Source organism: Dermacentor albipictus, unplaced genomic scaffold (assembly GCF_038994185.2).
Source record: "Dermacentor albipictus isolate Rhodes 1998 colony unplaced genomic scaffold, USDA_Dalb.pri_finalv2 scaffold_57, whole genome shotgun sequence".
NCBI lineage: Eukaryota > Metazoa > Arthropoda > Arachnida > Ixodida > Ixodidae > Dermacentor > Dermacentor albipictus.
In genome coordinates, this window is record NW_027225611.1 from 586,189 (window position 1) to 599,000 (window position 12,812).

Below are 12,812 nucleotides of genomic sequence, written 5' to 3' on the forward strand. Positions count from 1 at the left end.
GTCGATGGCAGTGCTGCGGTGGCGGGAACGGCAGCGGGCTGCATGGTGCGCATAAGGAGTTGGGGTATTTAAAGAGGATCTATAAACGTTGTTGCGCCGGGCGGCCGATGTGATGCTGATCGTTTGATCGTATTTAAGCGGTGAATTCGAGTACACGTGCTCCTTTTTTGTGTGAATTAACGCTCACTAAGCCCTGGCGCCTGTGCAACGCTATTAGCTTGCTGTATGATTCTTGCGGTGCGCCGTTGTTGATTATCGTAGTGCGTTCAAAGCGCGCTTCTTTGTCTCCGGCTCATGAGAAGCTGTTGCACTCTCACCGCTCCCGCATCAGGTCACAGTGCACGGAAGAATGTGTTGGTAGTTGTGCTATCGCGTGCTGTAGTTCACCGCAATTCAACACTACGCTGGACGGACTGTTGGTGCAGTCGATGCGGCGTGAACGGACACGAAGGAGCGCTCGCCTCGGAAGGTAAGTTGGGCGCCTGGCGCATTCTTATGATTCATGTAGTGTACCTTGTCATGCGCAGCAGAAGATGATTAGTACTGCTACAAGAACAATAACAGTGATTCCCTAATGTTCGTTCGATATCGGAGTGCACATTTAGCAAAAAGTTTCACGAAAATTACCTCGAGATTAATGTTGCTAAGAGCTTCATCTATTGTTTATTTTCTTTTTGTTATGAAGTATGCTAGCGCCGGGTCATCGCTTAGTCTGAACGGCACAAAAATTCAAGCAGGAAATGTCACTGCTTCTGTACGTAATTTCTCAGCAAGAAATCGTATAGACAATTCTAGAAGTACGTTGATGTGTGATGTGCAAATGTTTTCGCAGCTAATGTTAACGCGCGATGGCATCCAAATGATCTGACTCGTGAGAAGATTTTAGCTTGTGTGCAAACTTTGATGCTTATAGATTGTCACCAAGGCAACCTGTATTTCTTGTGTTTAGTGTTCTGTTTGTTTTCGTGCCTTTGACACGTTGAATAACCGCCTGTGATGTAAGAATGAAATATTTAATTTCTCTAAGCGGATGCAGCTTCATGTAGCTGGCTGTACGAGAGCTTTCCACAATTTGACGTGATGTTGTCAAATCACAAGTTTGCAGTTTCAGCAGTGATTACAATAAGCTGAACATTTATTGTTTAGGGATGTCACAATTTCCTGAGACGGAGGCATCTCTGCACCACATAGGAGGCTGCGGCACTATGCAGCTTGAACAGCACGACAAAGCATCTGATCTGCCTGCTTTGACAAGGTTCGTACTAAACGGTCACAGCCATTTATGTGTTCTAGGGTGTGTTCGTGTATTTGGTACCTGCCAACTTTTCTGAGTCTCTCATGCAGTTTATAAATTCTTGCTATTCTACAATTTTACTAATGTTCCATTAAGTAATGAGAATGAAGTTCTATTAGTGAAGATGTTCTAAAGCTGTTGAGAAATGGGGTGGCATAAAATTGTGAAAATGCGCGTCAAAATATAGTCCTGGCGCTTTGCTTTATTAATTGCTAGCAATGAAAAATCCCTAATAAAAATAGCAGAGGGACACTTGCTTTAGGTAAGTTTATTAAGATACATTCCAGAAGCAGGCTAAGTTTGCAGCAACAAAAGCACTGAGAAAAACTCACTGATCTAAAAACATGTTAGTTTCTGCTTTTCCAAGTGTGCTGCTTGTGTACAGCGTGTCAAGGTAAATAATGGTTAATAATGTCAGGGTGTCTACCAACCGGGAAAAGCGGGAATTCTCAGGGATTTTCAATATTCTGGAAAAACTCAGGGAAAACTCAGGGAATTTGCGCTTCTATCAGGGAAAATTAGCTGTAATTTTATTGAAAGGGAAAGAAAGTCGCGGTAAAGCTGGCTCGATTAGGAGGAGTTGCCACTGTTTAGTCAACGACAGACTTTCCGGACGACCCGATAAATCGGACGGCTTCGCGGCACCACCACGTACCCCATAAGCCTATGTATAAAAACGTCTGAAATTCCGGATGCAAGAACCCTACGCCATCCCATTTTCCGGACTTTTTGCCGTCATGGCAGGTCCGAAACGGGATTAATAAAACCACCACCGCCGCCGTTTTGATTACCTCGTCGCTCCTCGAACCGGCGCACTCGCACGCAGATTCGCTGGCAGCCGTAGCCACCACCGCAGCAACGCTAGGCCTAGCTGCTTCTGCGTTCGCTGTTAAGCTTCTTGCCGTTCTGTGCTGTGTTTTTCATTGAAAATTCGCCACTGTCAGCAATGGCACTGACTCCGCCTTTGTGGTCCTCGCGATTGGCTTCGAAGTTCGGAAAGCACGACGCGTTGCATAATGCCGGTTGCCGCAAGTCAGCTTCGCCTCACAACAGTAATATTACGCGGTGAAGCGTGCGCAAATTATTGCGGTGAAGCTCAACAAGCGTGGGAAGGGGCAATTGTCGCGGGACAGTATGTACCCGTAATAAACACGCGTGCACCCGCTGCCTCCTGTCACAGGATGAGCGCCGATATGCATAATAATAAGGCAGGCCTTCAGAGCTCTTTCTGATGTGCTGCGGCGGTAAAAGACATGCAGTGGTTTACCAACAATTTCTAGAGTGTGTGTGTGGGGGGGGGGGGGCAAATCGCAGATGGTCTGATATTTCACTCTCTGTGTGTTTATATATACATATATATATATGTATATATATATATATATATAATATTGCCAGTTACTATTACAATAAGTGAAATAGCCTGGAAATGCTTCTGTTATATGTATATTTACCCGACAGGGACTTATTTATCTATCACACATGGTGAACCTTGAAGGCCCGAAAAATCAGCTGAATTTGCATTTATCTCTTGCAACTATATAACATCTCAAGATGATACAGGGGCAAAAGGCAATTAGTGCGCCCACAATGGTCTCGGATCGCACCCAGTAGCAGCAGTACGGCGTACATAAAAAGGCACATTTGCTACAAAGAATTTGAATGATTCAACAAAGAAGTGTACTTGCTGCTTAAGTCTACAGCATAAATGTATCTCTAGTTTAGGTAATAGTACTGTCGAGGTTATACGCAATGACGTACAGTCGACATAAATTACTTGTAATATCCACACACACAAAAAAAATGGACTCGCCATCCCGGCCCTGCAACAGTGGACGTCCAGCGAAGCTGTTAAAAACTACCGCTATGACTGCTGAGGAGGGTATGCAATGCTTTAGTACTTTATAATGCCCACCCTCCTCCCCCCAGTCCTTCCCACCACTCAATTTCCACTAGATTTTATATCTGTTGAGTTCACAGTTATTCCAGGACTATTACATAAATTCTTTGTTTGCGAAACACACTCATAAAGCTATGAATAGTTTACATGCGTAATATACTAAAAATATCATAATTAGTTCTCTATCTTTGAATTTTGCCTTTATTTTCGCCAAATATAAACAAAATGTATTGTTTAGTTTATGGAGGACATCGCTGAAAGAAAGACTGAAGTTGTTATGACACATAAAAGTAAGGAAAGAAAAATGACGGCTCATTATATCTACGCTTTTAGCGGACCAGAAACGTAAAAATTTTGTCACATTGTAGTTACAATGGCCCCCCTCCACTTTCCACAAAATATGAACATGTTGTAAACTACAGCTATGTCGAGGCACTGGGAAGTATAGTTGATAGCGGTCATATCACGCGCTCTAATGCTTGAATAAGAAAATTTTACAAAAGCTGTATTTGATCCAACCACTTCGCACAGGATGTTTCCATTGGGCACCACCAATTTTCGCTAAATTTGGTCTTGGCGACTTGTATAGTGCTGCCAGAACAGCGGGCTCAATTCTTCCGCTCTCGTTAGACATGCTTAAGGAGTGCTTGCATACGTAATTTATTATGAAAGCCATCTATATTGAATTTCACCTCCACACCGTGCATTAATTTCCCCTTACAGTCACCAAACCTAACAAAGCTGCCTTCTTTAGTTCAGTGAGGCCACCAGCCGAAATTAATATGTCACGGATGACAAAGAAAAAATGAGGGTTCAATGATTATTCGTAACCCTTCACAATAACCCAGAAATATTAAAACTGTGCGACACATTGCACTTGAATTGCTGCCTATTCCTTCAAAGTATAAAGTATCGTAAACTCTCTTGGGACAATAGCAATAGCGGGATAATTTCAAACGCTTGTTCACAATTTTTTGATGCTGTATTTCATCAACGCGCATTTACCATCGCACATAAATTGCTGTATTGTTCCCCTTATGTTCTCAGTTCTTATTGTTCTCAGTTGTTATTGTAATTATGCAAGCGCAGCCGTCTAAGTTTTACAGCGCTCGTAAAACAGACTAATAAGGCTATGGACCACTTGCATACCTATTCTCCGCGAAAATGCGCATTTAACCCATCCATTTGGAGCATCGCCTAGACCTTATCCATACCATGCCCCTAATTTCCCCTAGAAATAAACAAGATGCCTTGTTTAGCTCACCGAGAACACCGGAGAAACAAACTGCGTATCTCGGAATATCCCCTTCAGTCACGGCATAACATTTGCGAATGCAACTCATTTTTGTCATTACTGTGTAGTGGTTACAAGGAATAGACAGTGAACATTAGGCTTTGAGTAAACTGCACATTCTGCTTCCTTAAGGCACACCCATTCCACTTCTCAGTAAAATGTATTACTTCAAATGACCGCTTTCACGAAGGCATTGCCCTCTTTGACGTCCCTTCAAAGAGGGTGATGCCTTCGGGAAAGCGAAGTCGGGGTTTGGGTAGTAATCGCAAGAGATTGTTTCTCCCTTGTTGTAATGCTTGGGCCCAATAATTAACCTTTGCAAGTAACTTGGGTGGGTGATTCAATATATTTATTGAAGAAACATAGCATGTCTAACTTTACAATGAATGAATATTAGTTACTGTGTATTTACGATGGGTCACTATAAAATTCAGAGGCATTCTCCCGCCTTGACTTGCCTTCCATATGGAGTCTCCAGCACCCTGGGATAAAATTGACAGAAATAGCTCATCTTCGAAAATATTTCCTTCTGTATGCATCTCCTTTTTATTCGTATTTGGGAATGTCTCACTACGAGTTTTACGCATTTTTTCTAATATATATCTTTTTCACTGTGCATTTTACCAACTCCTCCCTTCCGTTTTCTTTTTGAATAAAGTAAACGATGCCCCTTACTATTCAAGCTGAATTAAGTCGTTTTGTAGTTTTTAGCATGCTTACTACAGAGTGACACCATCGGATGACATGGTATCAGCCCGTCTTTTGACATAAAACAAAGTTCTGTGTCGCTCAGGAAATTTGGCAAAGGGACTCAGGGAAAACCTGGAAAACTCAGGGAATTTGGAAATGTCAACTCGGTAGACACCCTGAATGTATGCATAGAAAAGTGTGGATGCTGAGAGAAAGCTTTAGGAAAGTGCGTGCTGTCTTTCCAACACAGGATTTCTGTCTAGAATTTTTGTAAAATATGAAGTGCACAGGCTGGCAAACAATGTTCAACACTTTTGCTTTAGATTTTAATGTAGCCAGTTCATTATGTGTCCCTAGTATTGCTTAGCGTCAAGCTTGAAGCTGATCTCTGATGTCACATCAGTTGCAGGATGCAATAACGTGGTATCACAAACTGCTTGTTACGCATGTCAGTCAACCTGGTGCAGTTGTCAAAGGTGAGAGTATAACTGAAAGCTGCGCATTCTTTGCCCTTCTGCACATGATGTGGGATAGAGTTTGAACTATGCTATAGTGGCACCATCTCCCTCACCTTCTCTTCCTCATTATTCTGTCAACTTGCAATAATATGCACAACTTCTAGAGGCTTGATTATGGTGTTGTCTGCTGAACTTGGCTGATGTGAATTTCAGTAGTTTGGGGTACCCTCAAAGCCATGCTGTACTTTTCATGAATTTAAAGATGGTCAATTTGACATATGTGATTGACTGTGGCATTCTGAGAGAAACAAGGCCTCTTGTGAATAATGCATATATGCATTATTAGCATTTTCTAATACTATTTCAAGAAGCAGCCTATAGGCTGCTCCCCGAAGAAGTGACCACCTTTGCTTACGCTACGTGGCAGTCTGGTCCAGTTTACTTAACCTGTCTGCCATCTATGCACGAGGAGGAGGAGAGAAGCGAAAAAGGGACCTTCGATTTATGTTTTGCACAGATGGCTCATACATTGCACTCTTCTTATCTCGCAGGCTTTGTTAACTCAAAGCTTTCTATGGGCGAATATCAGCATTTCATTCCTATTTATACCTAATAAGAATTACTTTGTTCACAGTGTCGATTTTTATATTATACTTTTGTGAGACTAAGCTCACTTGTTTTAATGCAAGTGTAGCTGGGCCTGCAGAAAGAGTAAGCAGACTACTGTGTTGCTGATCAGTGCTGATCTCCACGTCCAAGCTGGTCCCACAACATCCAGGCACCACTGTGCTTTCACAAGGTAATATGTTGTGGACACCTTGCACCTCAGTATCAGTTTTGAGAAATATGCTAAGACACAAGGGTTGGCCTTGGTGATAAATACACTCGTGTTCTTTTTTTAAGCGTTCTTCTTGCAGTGTTCCTCATGTACATGTTTTCAGAGGATGCTTAAATGCAAACTGCCATGGAACTTGTTTATGCCTTAAAGTAGCACCCTTTCACCAAGAAAAAAGCCTTATTTAATGCACAATTCATAAGAAAGGTGAGGAGGTGACAGGACATAACAATCTAACAGCCATCCAATTTTACTGCTTGCACAGCAATATAAAGGGAGAGGTGAAAGGGCAAGAACAGATAAATCGACAATGTATGTTTGCTCACACAACTGCGAAAAGGAGCATGGCTACTATGACACTTGTTTTACAATGATAAATAAGCAGTCTTGCTATCTGATAATCCACTGGAGGGCGAGCCGACTCGCAGATTCTCTGCCACACATATAAGGAAAGGCTCACAAATCTTGCCAGACCTATGCTCGTAACACATTGCTACAGTTGCATAGCTTTCAAACAAAATAATGCAAGTGAGCTTTGCACTACCAGGTGACCACCAAATGACCTGAGCATTCAGTTAACATGGTTGCAGATCCAGTCATTTATACATTGGCCTGTTTTGGCGACGTGGTGTCTACTGTACGACAGTGGTATTTAATATCCATCAACACCCCTGTGCTCGACGTACTCTTTCTTGCATGCTTTTTTTTCACAGGTAGTGGAAGATTACTTGATTCCAGAACAATTTGGTTTGTTCTGCACATGATAGTGAACTTTCCACTCTTATATTAAACATGGAATTGGGTAGGAAGATGTGGTATTTTTTATAGTGCCCTGGTGCATTCAGATTGTGCAGAGGCTTCAAGCTTGTATTGACAAAAATTGGGATGAAGCCATAAGAGGAGAATTGTAAAAGTGTAACGAAAGCCTCCTGATAGATATGCTGAGTTGTGCTGCTGTGGACACTTATTGGTTATCCCTACTGGGTAACGCTGTTAGAGTTATGGATGCTTTGACACTGTAGGGCCTACAAGATGGCTAGCATTACGGAACACATTAAAACAACTGTAGGGATGCATGTCGTGCTATGGTATCATAATTGGCCCACAAAGTGACCACCTTTGCTTGCACTATGTGGCAATCTGGTCCAGTTTACTTAACCTGACTGCCATCTATGCATGAGGAGAAGGGACTAAAAAATGAAGGGACCTTTGATTAATGTTCTTGTACAGATGGCCCATACATTGCATTTTTTCTTATCTTGCAGGCTTTGTTACTTAACGCTTTCTACGGGTGAATATCAGCATTTCATACCTAATAAGTATTGCTTTGTTCACAGTGTCACTTTCCATATTTACCGTATTTACTCTCATAATGATCGCACTCACGTAATGATCCCAGCCCTGAATTTTGTCGTCCAAATTAGATTTTTTTTATTTCCTGTGTAATGATTGCACCCCTAACTTGCTTCAGCGATATGTCATGTGCCAAGTCTAGCTATTAATGATCGCGCTTACCATCTGTCGAATGCTACGCGAACAACTCTTCAAGATAAACCAAGCGGTCTGCACGCACCAAACATCTTTAAGCAGATGCTCGTTTTCATTCCTTTCATCACTTTCCGCACTTCCATGACAAAAAAGCTACAACCAAAATTGCCTTTATTATGTGTAGGCTTTGTAATGGTAGTGGTCAACAACAACAAAAAAGGTGCCTTTCGATTCTTCTCATCTGCACTCGTGGGCACGCAACAAATCACGAGCGGCAACGATAGCAGCCACGTTTACACTGATACGTTAGAAGTGTACCCTATCCATACGCCGACACTTGTAACACAGCTAAAATATTTGCCCACCCTTAGCGAAAACGTGCTGTATTAGGATAGTAGTGAAGACAAATGCCGCAGTTTCCGCAGCATGCCCGCCGTGTCTTTCTATGTCACTGGCAGCTAAGCGTGCCCATCTGTTTCTGCCCCCTATAGTGGACATGGCGACGTTATTGCCACAAACTTACCGATAATAACGATATTATTCTATACTGATATGGAAGAAACTTTCAATGCAAGTAATGTACTCGAGAGAAAAAAAATCGCGTTTGGCGCATTTGGTGTGTTCAGCTTGCAACGCCGGCCGCCACTTTTGTTTCGGTGTCCCGCACTACATAGAGTGGCAGCCACCTATTTGTTCACCTGTTGCCATCCCGCAGCAAACGCGGGATGAAAAAAATTCTTTTTGCGGGTGGAGCCACTAACAACATCCGATCCAAAGAGCGCGTTCATGCGACAGAATCCAAAAAACCAAATTCAGCGCTGTACAAGGTTAAGGAAGGCACACTAATGTGCTGTGACTCCAATGACTTAATGAAAAATGCTTCCGATAACTCTCGTTCGGTGGTGTCACGGCTCTTTTTCAAAGTCGTGGTATCACGAAACATGGGTTTGCATTTGCATGTTTTACAATGCTCAGCCAAATGGGAACCTGTGCCTGTTGGTATGGATTGCTCATGTTCTCTAAGGTGCTCGTTAACACAGCGGTCTGACTGCCCTACATACACTTTGCCACATGACAAGGGAATCTTATAAACGACACCGATGCTGCATTCTACAAACTTCACGTGCTTCTTTTCACAATCAGGTTTTTTACTTGTTTTAGAAATACGGCTGCAGAACACTGACAATTTCTGAGGAGCGGAAAACGCTACCGGAATTTGGTATTTAGTTGCGACATTCTTTAGATTGTGAGCCACTCTGTGGCAAACGGCACAACTTCAGGCCTCCTCTTTTGTGTGATGCAGTTACTTTTGTGCCGCTTCCCTTTCAGTTTCTGAAGCAATACCTCCGAGACTGACGTCACCACCACACTTGGGTAACCAGCAGCCTGCAGCCTATTTAACTGTGCAATGAAACTCATGTTCACAGAGTGATGACAAGATTTCATTAACGAAGATTCTAAACACATCAAAGTAATGGCACGTTTCAGTCTTTGAGTGCGCAGACGCGTAAGGTAAACGTTCCTTACGTGCACGTGGCGAGTGCATCCAACAGGCGTGGCCTGTTTGTAAGGATAGCTGCAAATCTAAGAACTGGAGTTTACCGTCCCTATAGATAGCTCATGTGTGAAAGTTAAACCTTTGCCATTGTCATTGAACAGTGTTAAAATATCAGCTACCGTCACGGAGCATTTGTTGTTAGTCTGTTTTATCACAACAAGAAAATCGTCAACATATCTAAAAATTTGAACCGAGTCATTGTTTAAGGCATTCTTAAGAGCGCGGTCGACAAAAGATAAAAAAATATTACAAAGAGCAGGGGCCACACATGAACCAATACACACACCATTTTTCTGGATAAAAAGGTTATTTTCGAACAGGATAAAAGTTGCACTTAAATAAAATTCAAGAAGGGACATGAAACTTTCCGAAGATAACCCGGTGGCGTTTCAAAAATCTACCTGGCCACTTTCTTCGATGCACGTCATCACACTGCGAAATAGCTCATCATGCGGTATAGAATAGTAAAGATCTTCGACGTCAACAGAAAAAATGTCGGCTACTGAATGGTTGTCTTTCGGAAAGGAAACAACATCGAAAGAATCCTTTATGCCATAAGGATCGTCAATAGTTAAATGCTTCAACTGTTTTTGCAAAAAGCGGCTAACCAAAACCTGCCAACAGTTGTTTTCACTGACTATTGTACGGAAAGGCACATCCGGTTTGTGCATTTTTGCTGTGAAAAAAACCTCATTCAGGAGCTGACATTTTTTCTGTTGACGTCGAAGATCTTTATTATTGAATACCGCATGATGAGCTATTTCGCAGTGTGATGACGTGCATTGAAGAAAGTGGCGAGGTAGATTTTCGCAATGCCACCGGTTTATCTTCGGAAAGTTTGATGTCCCTTCTTGAATTCTGTTTAAGTGCAACTTTTATCCTGTTAGAAAATAACCTTTTTATCCAAAAAATGGTGTGTGTATTGGTTCATGTGTGGCGCCTGCTCTTTGTAATATTTTTTTATCTTTTGTCGACCGCGCTCTTAAGAGTGCCTTAAACAATGACTCGGTTCAAATTTTTAGATATGTTGACGATTTTCTTGTTGTGATAAAACAGACTAACAATGAATGCTCCGTGACGGTAGCTGATATTTTAACACTGTTCAACGATAATGGCAAAGGTTTAACTGTCACACATGAGCTATCTAGGGACGGTAAACTCCAGTTTTTAAATTTACAGCTATCCTTACAAACAGGCCACGCCTGCTGGATGTACTCGCCACGCGCACGTAAGGAAATTTTACCTTACGCGTCTGCGCACTCAAAGACTGAAACGCGCCATTGCTTTGATGTGTTTAGAATCTTCCTTAATGAAATCTTGTCATCACTCTGCGAACATGAGTTTAATTGCACAGTTAAATAGGCTGCAGGTTACCCAAGTGTGGTGGTGACGTCAGTCTCGGAGGTATTGCTTCAGAAACTGAAAGGGAAGCGGCACAAAAGTAACTGCATCACACAAAAGAAGAGGCCTGACGTTGTGCCGTATTGCCACAGAGTGGCTCACAATCTAAAGAATGTCGCCACTAAATACCAAATTCCGGTAGTGTTTTCCGCTCCTCAGAAACTGTCAATGTTGTGCAGCCGTATTTCTAAAACAAGTAAAAAACCTGATTGTGAAAAGAACCACGTGAAGTTTGTAGAATTCAGCGTCGGTGTCGTTTATATAAGATTCCCTTGTCATGTGGCAAAGCGTATGTAGGGCAGTCAGGCCGCTGTGTTAACGAGCGCCTTAGAGAACATGAGCGATCCATACCAACAGGCACAGGTTCCCATTTGGCTCAGCATTGTAAAACATGCAAATGCAAACCCATGTTTCGTGATACCACGATTTTGAAAAAGAGCCGTGACACCACCGCCCGAGAGTCATCGGAAGCATTTTTCATTAAGTCATTGGAGTCGCAGTGCATTAGTGTGCCTTCCTTAACCTTGTACAGCGCTGAATTTGGTTTTTTGGATTCTGTCGCATGAGTGCGCTCTTTGGATCGGATGTTGTTGGTGGCTCCATTGCATGGTGCTCACTGCGCATGTTCCTCTGGTTTGAGCGGTTTATAAAGGAGTGACGCAATAAAATGATGTCAGTTGAGAGCAGCGCCTTGTCCTGTCGTCTTTCTTGTGTGTGTCGTTTATCGCTAAACAAAGTATTCATGGATTCGCACCAACTAGCCCGCCAACGCACTGTGCTGGTTATACTTGTTCATTTAATGTAAAATACTTGTGGAAAAGTATTAGACTATTTCTGTGGTCTTGTATTGCAATTCTGCAGCCATTTCTATTGTTTGTGAAACACGAACCTTTAACAGAGACAAGAACAAGACAATGCGAGGACGAGCACTTGCTTTCAACTGCTCTGGTTAATCTTGAAGTATCAATTTACGTAGGTAGAAAACTCATAAACCTCCGTGTTCTCTTTTTCCTGTTTCTCTGTGAGATGTTCACGCTTTACACACAATATCATGCAAGAACCAGCCAAATCAGTTATGCAGTGGAGCTACCTATTGTGCATGTCAGTTCCAATGGCTTGTTGTAATCTAACAGGGTTGGCTGCTTTGTTTACATTTTTGTGCAGATGCATACGAGCACTGTTTCAAAAACGCCGAGCACTGTGGATACGGAGGCAAGGAGGCTGAAGGACCTGAACAAGCACCTGGCCACCATGCTTCGGGATGCAAAATAAAGATGGTTTGTGTTAATTGTGGGCCCTAAAAAGTGTCCTCTTTGTCTCTGAGCTGGCATATCGGCTGACTCACGTGATCGAAATTAATCGCTGCAATGTTGGCAGAAGGTGTTACTGTGTGGAACTTCACCAAAAATATTGCATGAACAAAAGAACTCATTCAACACAAATTCGAACACTTGTAGAATGCAGCTAAACAAGAATGGTGTCATTTTGCATAGCTGAATTAGAACATTTTCATGCAGCTTACACAAACGAGAACGATATCGTTGAGCATCGCCATGCGAGAACTGTCTCGTCAAGCATAGCTATGCGAGAATAATCTCGTTTAATATACCCACACGAGAACGATCTCGTTCAGTGACAATGTCCACTCGTACACATGTGATGTACGACGTCGTTGAGCCTACGGAGCAATAATAGCGTACAGAAGTTCTCGTGAAATTCTCATACATGTTTTTTCAATAGGGGAGTTCTTGTATTTGGGAAAGATAAATGGGTTTTTTATAGGTTTCAAGTAGCTTTTGGTGATTCAGAGGTTATTGTCGTCACCCTAGGTAATGTAGATGTGACTTACATCGCATGTGCGATATACAGACCTCCCAACATGAACACAGATTTGTTC

The 12,812-nt window shown here is 42.4% G+C and overlaps 1 long non-coding RNA gene across 1 annotated transcript; it reads left to right on the forward strand.

Annotated features, from left to right (window-relative positions):
- The first annotated feature begins 346 nt into the window (after positions 1 to 346).
- Positions 347 to 12,202, forward strand: LOC139053032 (uncharacterized). Its single transcript, XR_011510172.1, has 4 exons — positions 347 to 469; positions 1,147 to 1,255; positions 6,323 to 6,432; positions 12,080 to 12,202. It is a non-coding gene; the product is annotated as an uncharacterized lncRNA (long non-coding RNA).
- Positions 12,203 to 12,812: the final 610 nt, after the last annotated feature.